Genomic DNA, 17,590 nt, shown 5'->3' on the forward strand with positions numbered 1-17,590 from the left:
AACTGCTTTTCATATACAGTAACAAATAGATTTAGAAATATCCTATTTTATTTAGTCAACTCCTTATCTTATCATATACAGTACCAAATAGATTTTAGAAATATTCCCATTTTTGTTTTTATCTCACCAACAATCTCTTACTCCAGTCAGGTTCGTTTAAGCTAACCATGTCGAAGTCTCTATGGAAGTAATTCTCCAAGGGAGAATTTAAAGTAGTTACTGCCATCCCAGCAGTTACCAAGCCAGAGAATTGACAAAAAAATAGCTTGTTTAGTAGGGAGCACGGTCTAGGACTAGGTCAACCGTGGTTGGGAGCATTCTTCTACCAGAGCCGTAACCAGCTCCATAATTTTAGACCATTGGCCTTTAAAGGTCGAATGTTGGTTAAATATTGGATGTAATAATATAGAATTATCAATTTATCATTATGACATGGAAATGAAATAACGAACACAAAACCCAATATGCTAATTTTTCGTGGCTAGGAAATGGAAAATCATAGCTCATTCAGTTAGGCTACATGCGAATGTTTTTGTTTCTCCATTCTTGCAATACTCACAAATACATCCAGAATTTATCTTTATTTGCACATGTGAATATCATCATTATTTGTCAAAAATGAAGAAAGCAACTCGAATTGTAATATGAAAATTGTTTTACGTTTAACATGGTCTTCTGTTTCTCGGAAGTGAAAGAGATTCGCTAAACCTTCATAGAAAACGGAAACCCCTCCGAAGTTGCGGCGTTTGGAGAAATTATATCATAACAATTATTATTTGAATTTAATCAGATATATCTTATTAATTCACATTTGGAAGATTGTTTATTGCCTTTTATATTTGAGAAGTTATCATCGTTGACTGGGAAACCTGTGGAGGAAATGAGAGAGAGAGAGAGAGAGAGAGAGAGAGAGAGAGAGAGAGAGAGAGAGAGAGAGAGAGAGAGAGAGTACTACGATCAATGTGAGTTCATTAGAGCTGAGGTGCTCTTTTTCCTGCTTTATTGTACAAGTTACGCAGGTTCAGTGTTTTCTTCCTAATGAATTATTACTAGATATTAATGAATGCGATGCCTTCATGTCTTTTTTTTTTTCATCATATTCCTTCGGGTATTAAATACCTCAATCTTTAGCTTTTATTCTTCATTACTGAATCATGATATTGAACATAATAATGTCAAGAGATCATGCCTTGGAGTATATTATGAATTGAAATCTATCGTAACATAAATAATTTTTTTTTTTTAAATCTTTAGGCATATGCTATGTTGTAGTAGTTCGTTTGCGAAAGAAAGGCATTCTAATACCATATGTCTCTCGCCTTTTATTTAGACTAAATATTCTTTCGTATATTTTCGAAAAAAGATTGATATAATCCCGTTGAAAAATTGCAAATATCTGTCTTGTTGATGCTTAGGATTTTGCATTCGGACAACAAACAGACAATCGTCCTTTGTGAAGACTTTCAAAGAGACAATATATCAACAAATCATTGTCCTTTTACAGCATTGTTGACGTTCTGATCTTTCCACACAGGACTTACCAAGCCGGCTTGTCGCCTTTGTGAAATGACGTATCATGACGCCCACCTTCTGAGTATCTATTCTACCGAGGGCGTAGTTGGCGCCAGATTCCATCAACAGATCGATCTGCTTGCATAGTCCTGGCATCCATCCCCTTCCTGCCGAGTCTCAAACAACACGCGGCCCTTTATTTGCATCAGGTGTCTATTATTATTATTATTATTATTATTATTATTACTATCCAAGCTACAACCCTAATTGGAAAAGCAAGATGCTATAAGCCCAGGGGCTCCAATAGGGAAAAATAGCCCAGTGAGGAAAGGAAATAAATAACTGAAGAGAACAAATTAACAATAAATCATTCAAAAAAAGTAATGTCAAAAGAGATATATCATATATAAACTATTAACAACGTCAACAACAAATATGTCATATATAAACTATAAAAAGACTCATGTCCGCCTGGTCAACAAAAAAGCATTTGCTCTAACTTTGAACTTTTGAAGTTCTACTGATTCAACAACCCGATTAGGAAGATCATTCCACAACTTGGTAACATAATATTATCTAGAGTTCTAGACTGTCTCTTCGTCTTTTGTATTCCAGATGCGGTAAGAAAAAAAAGCATACCAGGAGGTAAAGCATTCTTTCACTTCGTAACTTTTTTTCTCGGTGTTGCTACCCAATACGGTCTAGGTCTATGCCTAGACCGTGGGCGTCACCATAGATATCCTTCATTGTTATATATCCATGGAATTGTGATATATGCAAATTTGTTAATTACGGAATTACGGAGAGAGGGGCATTAGAAATTGCATATTTTATTCATGATTCAACAATCCTCGGCTTGATCTGGGAATTATTCAGTTTCTCGATGTCTACAGAAAAGAAACAATATACTCTTTCAGAGCCACGCAAAAATTGCTTGGAGAGAGAGAGAGAGAGAGAGAGAGAGAGAGAGAGAGAGAGAGAGAGAGAGAGACTTACACGTTTAGATTCTTTTACCACTTCAATACACAATACCAGACATTATGGTCTCTTTCATATTGTGAACATCTGAACTAATTAACATTTTGCTCTCAATTCCTAATTACAATCGCATTCAATAGTTTCTTAATCATCCCTTTGTCTTTCTGTTGTTCTTCATCATTTTAATAAGAGCTTATTTTTATTGATTTAAGATTTCATTTAGTTTTCTGATTATTGTTTGTTATGTTCACCTAATAATATTTTGAAATGTTCGAAAGCGATGTAATTGTTTACTATCATTTCTTTTATATATAGGCCTAAGTGGGTCCTGATATAGGCCTACTGTACATTGATTTAGTAAGCATAAAATTATTTTTAGTCCGAATGAAATTAATTCTCTTATATATATATATATATATATATATATATATATATATATATATATATATATATATATATATATATAATATACCCTGTTGAGATACTACCGCCAGAGAGATATGGGATCCTTCTCTCTGGTTACGGTTCTTTCCCTTTGCCTACACATACACCGAATAGCCTGGCCTATTCTTTACAGATTCTCCTCTGTCCTCATACACCTGAAAACACTGAGATTTCCCAACAATTCTTCTTCACTTATGGGTTAACTACTGCCCTGCAATTGTTCAGTGGCTTCTTTCCTTTGGGTTAGGGTAGAAAAGACTCATTAGCTATGGTAAGCAGCTCTTCTAGGAGGACACTCCGAAATCAAACCATTGTTCTCTAGTCTTGGGTCTTGCCATAGCCTCTGTACCATGGACTTCCACTGTCTTGGGTTAGAGTTTTCTTGCTTGAGGGTACACTTGGTTACACTATTCTATCCAATTTCTCTTTCTCTTGTTTTGTTAAAGTATTTATAGTTTATATAGGAAATATTTATTTTAATGTTGTTACTGTTCTTAAAATATTAATTTTTTCCCTGTATCCTTTCCTCACTGGGCTATTTTCCCTGTTGGGGACCCTGGGCATATAGCATCTTGCTTTTCCAACTAGGGTTGTAGCTTAGCAATTAATAATAATAATAATAACATATATATATATATATATATATATATATATATATATATATATATATATATATATATATATATATATATATATATATATATATACTGTATATAGTTTTCAACACTACGATGGCCACGGCAAACCAACCCAGTATGGCTGGCCACAGATTTGCTGATCATGGTGATACAGAAACCCTTTTACCACGTTAAGGTATCCCCAGACGCTCTCTCTCTCTCTCTCTCTCTCTCTCTCTCTCTCTCTCTCTCTCTCTCTCTCTCTTGTAATGATTTTCTTAACCTCTTCTTCCGTTCTCTCCCTTTCTCTTCCTCCTTTTCTGTCTCCCTCGTTTCTTCTTACTGCCTCGCAGGTCTGACTGCATCCGCAAAGATTACTTACCTCCTGTTTCACTAGAAATATGCACTCTCTCTCTCTCTCTCTCTCTCTCTCTCTCTCTCTCTCTCTCTCTCTCTCTCTCTCTCTCGTGAGTTTACTTCCCTTACCCAGCCTTTTTATTTACGTATTTCATTTGTTAAATCTATCATTCCCATCACTAGTTTTCATATACATTCTCATATTTCGTTCCCTCTTCTCCTGCTTTGTTGAATATACCAGTTCTTCTCTTTCCGTTTGTATCTTCATCAGTTTTCGCGTCTTTCTTTCGAAGCCATCCAATATCTTGTTTCTTATTTTCAGTTACTCTTATTGTAGCATTCCTTCCCACTGCGTCGTATCCTACCGAGTTATCCTACGGTCTCTTCTTCCATTTCTTGCTCTTGCGATATTATTCATATCTTGCCCATTTTTTTTTTCCATTACCTGCAATGTATCGTTGTTTTTTTTTCATGCAGCGTTATCATCATTTTCTTCTAATAACACTAAATATCTCTTATTGTTGTCATGAGATTTATTTTAATGTTATTATTGTTCTTAAAGTTCTCTGGTAGTTTTTCCTTGTTTCCATTCCTGGCTGGGCTATTTTCCCTGTTTGAGGCCCTTGGGCTTATAGCATCCTGCTTTCCCAACTAGGGTTGTAGCTTGGCAAGTAATAATAGTAAGAATAATATCCTTTAGCTTGAAAAAAATAAAATTTTTGGATATTGTCTCTCCTTTCAACATCTACTCCTTTTAAAAGTTTAAAGGTCGCTCATGAATTATTATCATTATTACTTGCTAAGCTACAACCCTAGTTAGAAAAGTCAGATGCTATATGCCCAGGGGCCCCAACAGGGAAAATAGCCCAGTGAGGAAAGGAAACAAGGAAAAATAATATATTTTAAGAACAATGACATTTAAATAAGTATTCCCTATATATACTATGAAAACTTTAACAAAACAAGAGGAAGAGAAACGAGATAGAATAGTGTGCCCGAGTGTACCCTCAAGCAAGAGAACTCTCACCCAAGACAGTGGAAGACCATGGTACAGAGGCTATGGCACTACCCAAGACTAGAGAACAATGGTTTGATTTTGGAGTGTCCTCCTAGAAAAGCTGCTTACCATAGCTAAAGAGTTTCTTCTACCCTTACCAAGAGGAAAGTAGCCACTGAACAATTACAGTGCAGTAGTTAACCATCAAGTGAAGAAGAATTGTTTGGTAATCTCAGTGTTATCATGTGAATGAGGACAGAGGAGAATCTGTAAAGAATAGGCCAGACTATTCGGTGTATGCGTAGGCAAAGGGAAAGTGGCAGAGGCTCTATATAATTCAAAGTAACTATTGTGTATTTTGTTTATGAGATGAGGGCTCTGTACATGCAGACACTCGTGTGTGCTTAAAGGTAACGTGTAACCTGGTCTGGGAAACCATATTAGCGCCCTTGCAAATCCATACCTCCTCTACTATTTCCCCAGCAGTGTGGGCTACTGCTGTCTTCCTTGTTAATTATTATTATTATTATTATTATTATTATTATTATTATTAGCTAAACTATAACCCTAATTGGAAAAGCACGATGCCATAAGCCTAGGGCTCCAACAGGGAAAAATAACTAAGTGAGGAAAGGCAATAAGGAAATAAAGAGAAGTAATGAGCAATTGGAATTATTATTATTATTATTATTATTAATAGCTAAACTACAACCCTTATTAGATAATCAGAATGCTAAAAGCATGAAAATCCACGCCAATTAATATATTATTAGGTCGAAGGTTGAGTTCAGGGTCAAGGTCAAACAAAAGGTCAAATTCCGGTCATGAACCATACGGACACAATTCTAATCGTATAGTAATGAAACTAGCAGGGATTTTAAACTGTTATCTAAAAATCTGGAAATCATTAAATTTTGGAAGGTCAAATGTCAAGGTCATGGAGGAGCAAAACGTCCATATCACGTAATCAGCCATAAGTTTGGACATCTTTGTCACAGAGACTTCAAACTTGGTTCATATGTGAGTGTATGAAAATCCACGGCAATTAATACATGTTAAAGTCAAAGGTCAAGGTCGAGGTCTAGGTTGAGGTCAAGCAAAAGGTCGAGAAATAAGCTGCCGCGGCGGAGATCTGCGCTTTACTGAGTGGCCCGCTAGTTACTTTATATTTTTACTTTATTTATTTATTAGCTTTAATATAAATATTTTTTTTTCTTCCCGATTATATTCAGGCCAACTTTACAAGAGTCGAGTTCGAATCACTGGGCTGGCTAATGGCTTTCTTTTGATAATAATTAATAATTTGTCATGGCATGATATCCTTATTGAAATTCAATCTTCGTAGGATAAAAATTTTTATGACTATGCCAAGAGTGGTGTGGGACACCTCTAAATGGCCAATAATCTTTTCCTTGAGTGACACCAGTCGTGCCCCAACAGAAACCTCGGGCCAATATTACCAACATGTGGTTGTTAACCTCCAAATACAAGACGAAAGAGAGTTTTAATCAAAGAGACACCTATGCCTCCTAAATGTTGTTTGGTGACACAACGGTTCGTCGAACCCGGTTGTCGAATCTGCTTGCCAAAGGGTTCGAAGATGTGGAGTCAGCCACATTTGCATAAGGTTTGTGGATAATGAAGCTCCATCCACAAAAGTCAGGCGAGAACAGACTTTCTTCGAATCGTTCGACGAACGTGTTCGACAACCAAATACCCCGTTCATACGTTCGAACATCACTTCAAACACTTGTCTGTCGAACTACGTTCGACGAACCGTTACACCGTGTAAACCCGTCTATATAGAGAAGTTGGAAAGAACAACGGATGAAGATGACACAGTGATTGGTATCATCACTGGTTTAACATTTGTTAGTCTGTCGTTTGATCTTCCCCCACGAAACTTTCCGAAGAGGATAGAGAGGAAATAACTTTTGGATGAAATAACAATGAGCAAAATTAAGAGCCCCTCGAACTGTTTGGCCGAAATGGGTAGTTGGATATTAGGCCTACTCAAATCCTCAGCCTATGTAGACCCCACCTTTTCCATACTCCTGACTCCCTTCGTGTTGATTCGAATACTTAGCATGTAATAATGATTCGTACGTAATTATATATGCAACTATTTCTGAACTCTCTCTCTCTCTCTCTCTCTCTCTCTCTCTCTCTCTCTCTCTCTTGGTTGTTGCTTTTTCTGTCGCCACTCATCGCCCATGCTGTGTCCTATTGCACGGTAAACGAGTTCAAGAATAAGTTAAACAAGATCATAAGAACTCTAAATGCAAATGGAGGAGTCTCGCGGATGGATTAAAAAGTCTTTGAGACATCCAAAATCCTTGTAACTCATTGTAACACTCTCTCTCTCTCTCTCTCTCTCTCTCTCTCTCTCTCTCTCTCTCTCTCTCTCTCTCTCTGTCTGTCTGTCTATCTGTGTGTGTGCAAAAAAGGTATGTAGATGACAAGGATGAGCTTAAACTAGTGACCAATGACGTCATCATACTTTCCCAGTCGAGTAAGATAAACATGCGTGTATATACATCGGGAAAATATTCATGTACTACCATACATAACGACAAACTTATAATCATTGCGTAATGCTTGAAAAGTAATGTATTTCGTTCATAAGCATCAGCACATACACACATATACAGTAAACGTATATATATATATATATATATATATATATATATATATATATATATATATATATATATATATATATATATATTGTGTGTATATATATATATATATATATATATATATATATATATATATATATATATATATATATATATATATATATATATATATATATATATATACACGCATACGCATATATATACACACATACACAAAGAGGCTATTTGCGTCAATAAGCGTAGGAGCGTAGGAGGAGATGATGATGATAATGACATACAACATGAGATTGTGAAAACAAAATGCCACTTTCTTTAAAAAGAAAAGTATTTAATGAGATGATCCTACTAGTATTAACTTATGCATCAGAAACTTGGAATCTTTCTAAAGCCTTAAAACATGATGTAGTTACAACTCAAAGAGTATGGAAGGATTAATGATGGGAATAAGGCTAAGAGAAAGAAATAGAAATGGATACAAGAACAAAATAAAGTAGAGGATATTCTAACAACATGTAAGAAAAAGGAATGGACATAGACAGGACATATAATGAGAATGACAGACAAGAGTTGGACATTAAGAATAACAGAATGGGTCCCTAGAGATTGTAAAAGAAGTAGGGGAAGGAAGAAAAGACGGTGGATTGATGAACTATGGAAGTTTTCGGGCGTGTACAGGCGCAGATGGACCATAAACAGACACAAGTGGGAGGACATGTCTGAGGCCTTTGTTCTGCAGTGGACTAGTAACGGCTGATGATGGTGATAATAATGATGATGATGATATTCAACAACAACAAAACTAGCCGTGCAGGACAAAAGCCTCAGACATATCAACTCATGAATTCATGTCTGGGGTTTGGCCAGTTTTCATCACCACGCTAGTCAGTGCAGATTGGTGATGGTGGGAGGTTTTCGTCTGATTGCTCACAGCAATCAACCTGGTATGAGCGGTCCTGACTAGTACAGCTTTGCTGATCATGCCAATTTTCCCCACTTATATACAGAGAGAGAGAGAGAGAGAGAGAGAGAGAGAGAGAGAGAGAGAGAGAGAGAGAGATATTAATAAATATGCGAACGTAATGGAGCTTCAACGTACTCTTAAGCAAAAGCAATATTACTCAATATTGTTTGCGATTGGTACTATGCATTTTTCACTTACCCAACAAAACGATCAATCTGATTACTTATCCAGAGGTAACTTGAAAAAATAACAGAGTAATTAGCCAGAACAGGAAGACATAGATAGAGGGGCACTCGGTGGAGAACAACTTTACTGTATTTCAAATATATATATATATATATATATATATATATATATATATATATATATATATAGAGAGAGAGAGAGAGAGAGAGAGAGAGGAGAGAGAGAGAGAGAGAGAGAGAGAGAGAGAGAGAGAGAGAGAGACAGATGAGCAAATGATTGCCCTGCCATTTTAGTTAGACATTTTGTCCAGGGGGATTTTGTCCTGACACCTATATATATATATATATATATATATATATATATATATATATATATATATATATATATATATATATATATATATATATATATATATATATATATATAACTATTTGAATCTATTGAATAATTCGTGAGTTACATCCATTTTGTATATCTTAACATTTAATTATTACCTTGAATTCACTTAGAAATATCGGTTCTCTCTCTCTCTCTCTCTCTCTCTCTCTCTCTCTCTCTCTCTCTCTCTCTCGTTAGTCTAAGCATTGACTCTACATTCACGAGAATGTTTGACGTCACAATGTTCAAACTCCCTTGTGAAGGTAATAAACCACTTCTTACTTGTTACTTTTATCCCTTTATTGCTTCGTCAGTCTGCCTAATACTGGAAAACACCGCAGAGGGAAATGGTCAGAAACTCTGGTGTTGGTCTACTGCGGTAACGAAATAAATCTCGAAGAACTGTTTTCAAGTTGGAACCATCTTGGAAGGTAATACTTCTAGACCGATGTTACCTTTGTTATTGATTATGACAGGCTCATTTATTCTGTGGTACTCCTAAAAAGATGTTTTATATTACCCTTGGAATTATTTTATTCGATATATATATATATATATATATATATATATATATATATATATATATATATATATATATATATATATATATATATGCCGTGAAGAGGCAAAACCTGATGAATGGGAGTTAGGAGTCCTGGTAAAAGAAAAAGAAAAAAGGAGTCCTGACTGATTGCAATAATTACAGAGGCATAACACTTACGTCAGTTGTTATGAAAATATATAGTATGCTTATTCTAAAGAGACTGACTGGAGAGTAAGATTGGTGGAACGCTAAGAGATGAACAAGCAGGATTAAGAAAAGGTAGAAGTTCCACTAACCATATTTTCATTTTGGGATATGTTGTACAGCAATGCGTAGAATTTAAACCCCTTTTGATGGCATTTGTGGACTATGAAAAAAAAGCCTTTTATAGTGTGCACCGGCCAATTTTGTGGAGAGTCCTGCGTTATCATGGAATTCCTCTTAAATATGTAAATTTGATTAAGTCTGTTCATGAGCATAGCAAGTGCAAAGTTAATGTTAATGGAGTCTTGTCAAATGAATTTCCAGTGAACAGCGGAATACTCCAAGGAAATATGTTGTCACCTATGTTGTTTATCCTCTTCATGGATTGTGTAATTTGATGAACAGTCAGAGATGGTGGAGAAGGATTGGACTGATCTGTGATAGGAATTTAGCAAACCTAGAGTATGCTGATGATGCTGTCCTTGTTAGCAGAACACCCATAGGATTTGCAATGCTTGCTTACCAGACGGCATGAAATATCACACGAGGTGGGGCTGGAGATAAATAGAAGAAAGACAGAGATGATGAGAACGGAGTATGCAATGGAAGATGAAATATCACACGAGGTGGGGTTGAAGATAAATAGAAGAGACATAAATGATGAGAACAGAGTATGCAAGGGAAGATGAAATATCATTGAAAGGAGAAAGGTAGTATAATTTAAGTATTTAGGAACTATGATCTCCAATACAAGGTCTTTAGAATTAGCGTTTAGTGAAAGATTGAAAAAAGCAAATAAGACAATGGCTAGGTTAAGTAAAATTCGGGAATCAAATCACCTGAAATTACACACACACACACACACACACACACACACATATATATATATATATATATATATAAAACTTTCTGGTCACACTCAGTTGCATTACCAGACCTATAACTACTCGGTCTCTCCCTGTTCCTCGGGTAGAGTAAGATAGAATAACCATACCATGGTGAGATGGTCCGTGTATGTGCGTATCTATCTAGGTATTTAGCAGTCATTTTCAAGGCTCGCGTACACAAGTCTATATATATATATATATATATATATAAAGGCGTTACTAGTCCACTGCAGAACAAAGGCATCGGCAAGTCCTTCCACTTGCGTCTATGGTCTTTCTGTGCCAGTCCACAGCCGCAAACTTTCTTAGTTCGTCAATACTTCGTCATATTTCCTCCTCTGCTTCGTTTGTTATCTCTACGGACCCATTCTGTTATTCTTAATGTCCATCTGTTGTCTGTCATTTTCATTACATGTCCTGTCCATATTCATTTCTTTTTCTTACATGTTAGAATATCCTCCACTCTAGTTTGCTCTCGTATCCGTATTGGTCCTTTTCTGTATCTTAGAGTTTTTTCCCATCATTATTCTTTCCATAGTTCTTTGAGTTGTAACTAACTTATGTTTCAAGGTTTACACACACACACACACACACACACACACATATATATATATATATATATATATGCACAATAATTGATATTTACTATACAAGCCAATAAAGCGAGCAAATTAAAGAGAGAGAGAGAGAGAGAGAGAGAGAGAGAGAGAGAGAGAGAGAGAGAGAGAGAGAGAGAGATTAAAGCAACATGCAAAATAGTAATACGAACAGAGAAGCAGAAGGTGCAGCTGTGAATTACAAGGCAGCTGCTGCCATGCAAATGCACCGAGGAGGAAGGGAAAAGGGTTGATTTCTCTCAAGGTTTCCAACTCTTGTTTGTTTACGCAAAGATGTGATACGAGTCGGACAGAGTAAAACAAAGTAAAAGTCTTAACTCCCTCGTGTTAAGATATATCTTTTAATGTTTATTTTTGCTTTGTGTATCCTAACCAGGGGGCAATAACTCCCGAGGTTCGTGAGAATGAGGGAACTCTCCGTGAGAAAGTGGACCGCTTCGCAAAAGGGAGTTTCTCTCTACACACACGTGAGAGTTACCAAGTAGGCTAAGTATTTCCCCTTTTTAAATAATATTCGTACAAGACAGAATACCGAGTAAGGATAATATTGAGACATTTAATAGGTTCACCATAGGAATTACCAAGCGGTGTAATAATGAAGATTATCTTCGTAAAGCTCTATTAGAATTCACACAGAAAATTTCTAGTACTAAGATTCTTCAGAACAAATAAACCACCTTTTACTACCTGTCTCTAACAATGAGATGTTAAAATAAGGGACTCCCTTTTAGAATTAGTCTCGAGCACCTTTAATATGCTGGTTACGGTGCACTTCATGTGATGCAGTAACACGGTAACGAGTTTATACCACAGGTGCTGTCGTGTTGTGAGCCTTTGGCTAAGTGTAGAGTTATCCATAAGAATGGGGTGATTGGTCTAATGAGCACTAAACCCGTATATAACGATATGCAGCAATTTCCGCCCCGGGGAAACCGTGATAATGTCAAACATGTGCAGGTGTTTCTCTAGTATGTGGAAGCATACCAGGAAAAGATAAAACACGTGCAGAGAGAGAGAGAGAGAGAGAGAGAGAGAGTGAGAGAGAGAGAGAGAGAGAGAGAGAGAGAGAGAGAGAGACTTACTAGAATATATTCCAGTATGAGGTTGAATAAATATGAATATCAGAATAATTATCCCGTAACAATAGGAATAATTTTGTACACCTTCCCCGTACTCTTGAATACCACAACATATGGCACATTTTTTCCCGGACGTGCATTTTTAAAATCTTATTTTTTTTTTGCTAGTGTACCTAATACTGTCCTATCCATTTCATTTTATTCACCCACTGAAGCACAATTTCCCGTTCTTCAGACTCAACTAGACAGATTCGCTCTCGCCAGAAAACTTTCTTAATTATTACACTCTCATTCTTGCAACTTCGCCCTCTTATTAAATTATTATTATTATTATTATTATTATTATTATTATTATTAGCCAAGCTACAACCCTAGTTGGAAAAGCAAGATGCTATAAGCCCAAGGGCTCCAACAGGGAAAAATAGCCCAGTGAGAATAGGAAACAAGGAAATAAACAACATCAGAAGTAATGAAAAAAATTAAAATAAAACATTTAACAAAGCATTAACAACCTTAAAACAGATAATTAAAATATAGACTAAAAAAAGAGACTTATATCAGCCTGCTCAACATATTGATCGGTAACTTTCAGACAAATTCGCTCATTGCTGTGTACAATTCTACACGTAGGCCTATTGAATTCTGTTTCATGCGCTAACATCCTATTTTCTTTCTTTTAACCAATTAGCTCTTACATTTTATTCCTTTCCAGTTTTGTTTTCTTTTTTTTAGCAGAGAATATATCATAGTGTGTGTAGAACCACGAGACTGTTGATCATTCTAATTCACAGGAATTATTTATACAGGGGTTGAAACGTGTAATCGATGTTGGCCTCAGGAAGAGGTGCTTATCTGCCATTTAGAGGGAATATCCTCTCACCATGGGGTCCACAACCCTTCACTAGACACTCCTCTGCAGTAGGAAATTGTATATTTGCGCCATAAGCCACTGGTACTTCCTAGATAGGCCTTTTCAAATAGTACTACATTTTTTTTGACAGTTGCGATAAATCTAAATTGAATAACAATTGGGAATCGAATTTTGGTCCTCTTGATAGTATGGAAAGTTCCAGTAATCAGTGTGTGCGTGTGTGTGTGTGTGTGTGTGTGTGTGTGTGTGTGTATGTATGTGTGTTCGCGCGCGGCCCCACTTTTCTTCCTCTGCGATTCTTGAGCGAAATGATAAAATTGACTCTTCAAAGCATAAATAGGACCAGTTACGTTATCATTGTTCTTAATTTGGCCTTAACTTTGCAATAGGGTAAATATTTACATCCTTGTAATTGGCCTGAGAAGGTTAATTTTTTTCTTTTTTTTTACATTTGAACTAGACAACAAATATTACACATTTACACACATGCACACACATCATGTACATACACACACACACTATATATATATATATATATTATATATATATATATATATATATATATATATATATATATATATATATATATATTATGAGATACTACCGCTAGAGAGTTATGGGGTCTTTTGACTGGCCAGACAGTACTACATTGGATCCTTCTCTCTGGTTACGGTTCATTTTCCCTTTGCCTACATACACACTGAATAGTCTGGCATATTCTTTACATATTCTCCTCTATCCTCATACACCTGACAACACAGATTACCAAACTGTAATTGTTCAGTGCCACTTTCCTCTTGGTAAGGGTAGAAGAGACTCTTTAGCTATGGTAAGCAGCTCTTCTAGGAGAAGGACACTCCAAAATCAAACCACTGTTCTCTAGTCTTGGGTAGTGCCATAGCCTCTGTACCATGGCCTTTCACTGTCTTGGGTTAGAGTTCTCTTGCTTGAGGGTACACTTGAGCACACTCTCCTATCTTATTTCTCTTCCTCTTGTTTTGTTAAAGTTTTTATAGTTTATATAGGAGATATTTATTGTTGTTACTCTTCTTAGAATATTTTATTTTCCTTTTTTCCTTTCCGTACTGAGCTATTTTCCCTGTTGGAGCCCCTGGGCTTATAGCATACTGCTTTTCCAACTAGGGTTGTAGCTTAGTAAGTAATAATAATAATAATAATAATAATATGAGAGAGAGAGAGAGAGAGAGAGAGAGAGAGAGAGAGAGAGAGAGAGAGAGAGAGAGAGAGAGAGAGAATGTATAAAACTAAATAGAAATTAGGCCATTTAACTTTAATTTATCATACGCAACCTGCTTATTCGAAAAAGTGTTTACTGTTTTTATGTTTATACGACCTGTTATTGCTGTCAGTGAGGGAAGAAATATTTGAACAAAAGAACCAGTAGGAATAAAAAAAAACTGAACCAGAAAACAGTTTCCTTGATTAAGATTCGTCTTTTCAAATAGTCTCGAACCAGTTATTAGAAAAGCAACCGAGTAAAAAGTAGGTCTATTGGTACCAGTAGGCCTAATGGCACCGCGCGTCACCAAGAAAGATAAAAACGGATTTCAACTTATCTATATACTGTATCTCCATCTCAAGATAAGAGTTGAATTCATTATAGGTGCTTTAATAGACAACAATGTTCTCATTATTATTGTTATTAATATTATTATTATGAATGTTATCATTGCTGTTATTACTATTGTCACGGTTGTCATTCTTTCAAAAGTGTTTAAATGATGTTAACAAACAATAGCTTATTTTGATTCTTTATTACTTCTCTTTTAGATTATTTATTTCCTTGTTTCCTTGCCTCACTGGGCTATTTTTCCTTGTTGGAAATATAAATTTCAATAGTTTTCTAGACTCAATTGGAACCAAATATACGGAAAATTGAAAAGGTTTGGTGTAAAAGGGAAAATAGATCTTCGATTTTTGGACGCCATTAAGACATTTTCTATTCATATATATATATATATATATATATATATATATATATATATATATATATATATATATATATATATATATATATATATATATAAGGGATATAACCCACGAGTCTTCTCGCTTTCAAAATATTTCCTTCCGTATCCCCAAGTTGATGTGGGCAATGTATCTCCAACAGAAAGTACCTCATTTTAAGGGCTGTTCTTCTTTTCCTATACAGCAGGGGAACCCTACTCTCTACAGGACCTCCATAGTCATTATATCATGTCCGTTCGAAAGCATTCAGCATTTCACGCCGCATATTGCTCGTTTATTGTCAAATCTACACTATCGAAGCACTTAGAGAACAAGAAAGCCTTCAGTTTCCTCTTGAAAGCATCAATGTCCTCAATCTTTCGGATGCAATATGTTCGGGTAAAAAAGATATTAGCTCAGAAAAGCATGGCTAAGGCAGATCATTCTCCCATATCGTCGAAATATCAATAATAATCTCCAGTGTACAATCTACTGTTTTACACTATTAATGGGTAGAAGAGACTCTTCATATTAGGTATGGTAAGCAGCTCTTCTTTTAGTCTATTTATTTCCCTGTTTTCTTTAGTCACTGGGCTATTTTCCTTGTTGGAGCCCTTGGCCTTATAGCATCTTGATTTTCCAATTAGGTTTGTAGCTCTAGGAAACTGTCCTTCATGATAAGGCAATGGCACTGTCACCATGCCTCTGCAGTTTAAACCTTTAAACTGCCAATACGGATGCAACACGTTTCACATTCCTTGTATGGGAAAATTACTGGAAGTGGTACGCCTAGTTTTGTTTCTGACAAGAATCTTGAAAATCTTTGTGAAACTTCATATAGTTTATTCCATAAGTTATATACAATTAATTAAAAAAAACATTATCGAAGCTTTCAAACATGTATATCTACTGTAAGTTCTAGAGTCTAGAACCTACAGTAGACATACATCTTGGCTCCAATAATTTGAAACCATCTGTAACTATTCTCGTGTCGACATCGTTCGTTGGCTGCACGATGTGTTGCCAGTCTCATAGATACTTTGGACGTCCAGTTTTGATAACTTGATGAGTTACTGTACGCATTTTAAACTCCATTCATGCTTTAATAAGTAACCAGTGTAATTCAATTAGTATAGGAGTAATCCTTTCTCGGCGTGGGACACCTTTTCTCAGCCAATTGATGTTGACTATGATTGTTTATCATGGTAATAAAAGTTAATTACAAAAGTTTATTTTACAGAACATCCAGATAATTCTTTACAAAAGCGATGCATCTAAGGTAATATCCAGCGTTTCTTACTATATTATTTATTTTGAGCACTGAGAGACAAATTGCAGTCAAGTGAGACAAACTGCAGTCAAGTGATACACGAACTTTACTAGATATCGAGACCGGGTTGTTATCAACATTCATTTGGATGTCACCCAAGTTTCTTGAGTTGTTTTCTTTCCTACAATCACAAGCTCAGTTTTATTTAATTTCAATTTCAAATGATTAAATGTCATCCATTCTGTAATACTGTCAAGAACCTGGTTTAAACTTTCAGCGGTATCATTCGTGGAGAAGCAAAATAATTGTGTCAAGGACGGTGGCTCTTCAACATCCGGATTTCAGTATTGATAATGTTTCTTTAACTTTGTATGACTTTTAAATTTTAGGTGTGATTCTCGACAGAAAATTTACTTTTGAGAAACACATTAGGTCTATGTCTTCTTCCATTGCATAAAACATGATTTTCGGTGATCAATCTATTCTGAAGAAGTGTTTTAATTCTTTCATTCTACCTTGTTTTGAGTATTGTTCTCCTGTCTGGTCTTCAGCTGCTGATTCTCATCTTAATTTGTTGGGCAGAAACTTACGGTCTATTAAATTTCTTATTCCTGATCTAGATATTAATCTCTGGCACCGTCGTTCAATTAGTTCATTATGCATGTTGCATAAGATTTTTCATAACTCTGACCATCCTTTACATTCAGATCTTCCTGGACAATTCCATCCTGTTCGTAATACTAGGCAGGCAGTTAATTCTAATAGCCAGGCTTTCTCCATCATGAGGCTCAATACTACACAGTATTCTGGAAGTTTTATTCCAGCTGTTACCAAGTTGTGGAATGATCTTCCTAATCGGGTAGTTGAATCAGTAGAACTTCAAAAGTTCAAAGTTGGAGCAAATGTTTTCATGTTGAACAGGCTGACATAAATCTCTTTATAGTTTCTATATGAAATATCTGTTTCGGCCTTGTTACTGTTTTTAGAATGATTTATTGTTAATTTGTTCTGATAATTTATTTATTTCCTTATTTCCTTTCCTCACTGGGCTATTTTTCCCTATTGGAGCCCTTGGGCTTAT

The 17,590-nt window shown here is 35.7% G+C and overlaps 1 protein-coding gene across 2 annotated transcripts in view; it reads left to right on the top strand.

The window, feature by feature from the left end:
- Nucleotides 1-2,114: 2,114 nt before the first annotated feature.
- The window catches only part of gig (tuberin), a 143,836-nt gene continuing 128,360 nt past the window's right edge, over nt 2,115-17,590 (top strand). Inside the window, exon 1 of one of the 2 annotated variants that reach the window (XM_068348007.1) lies at nt 2,115-2,132. The gene's annotated coding sequence lies outside the window, so the exon portion shown is untranslated. Of the gene's footprint in view, nt 2,133-9,479; nt 9,501-17,590 lie in introns of those variants that run through there. The other variant, XM_068348005.1, reaches the window with a different exon arrangement.

This window comes from Palaemon carinicauda, chromosome 24 (assembly GCF_036898095.1).
Source record: "Palaemon carinicauda isolate YSFRI2023 chromosome 24, ASM3689809v2, whole genome shotgun sequence".
Lineage (NCBI taxonomy): Eukaryota > Metazoa > Arthropoda > Malacostraca > Decapoda > Palaemonidae > Palaemon > Palaemon carinicauda.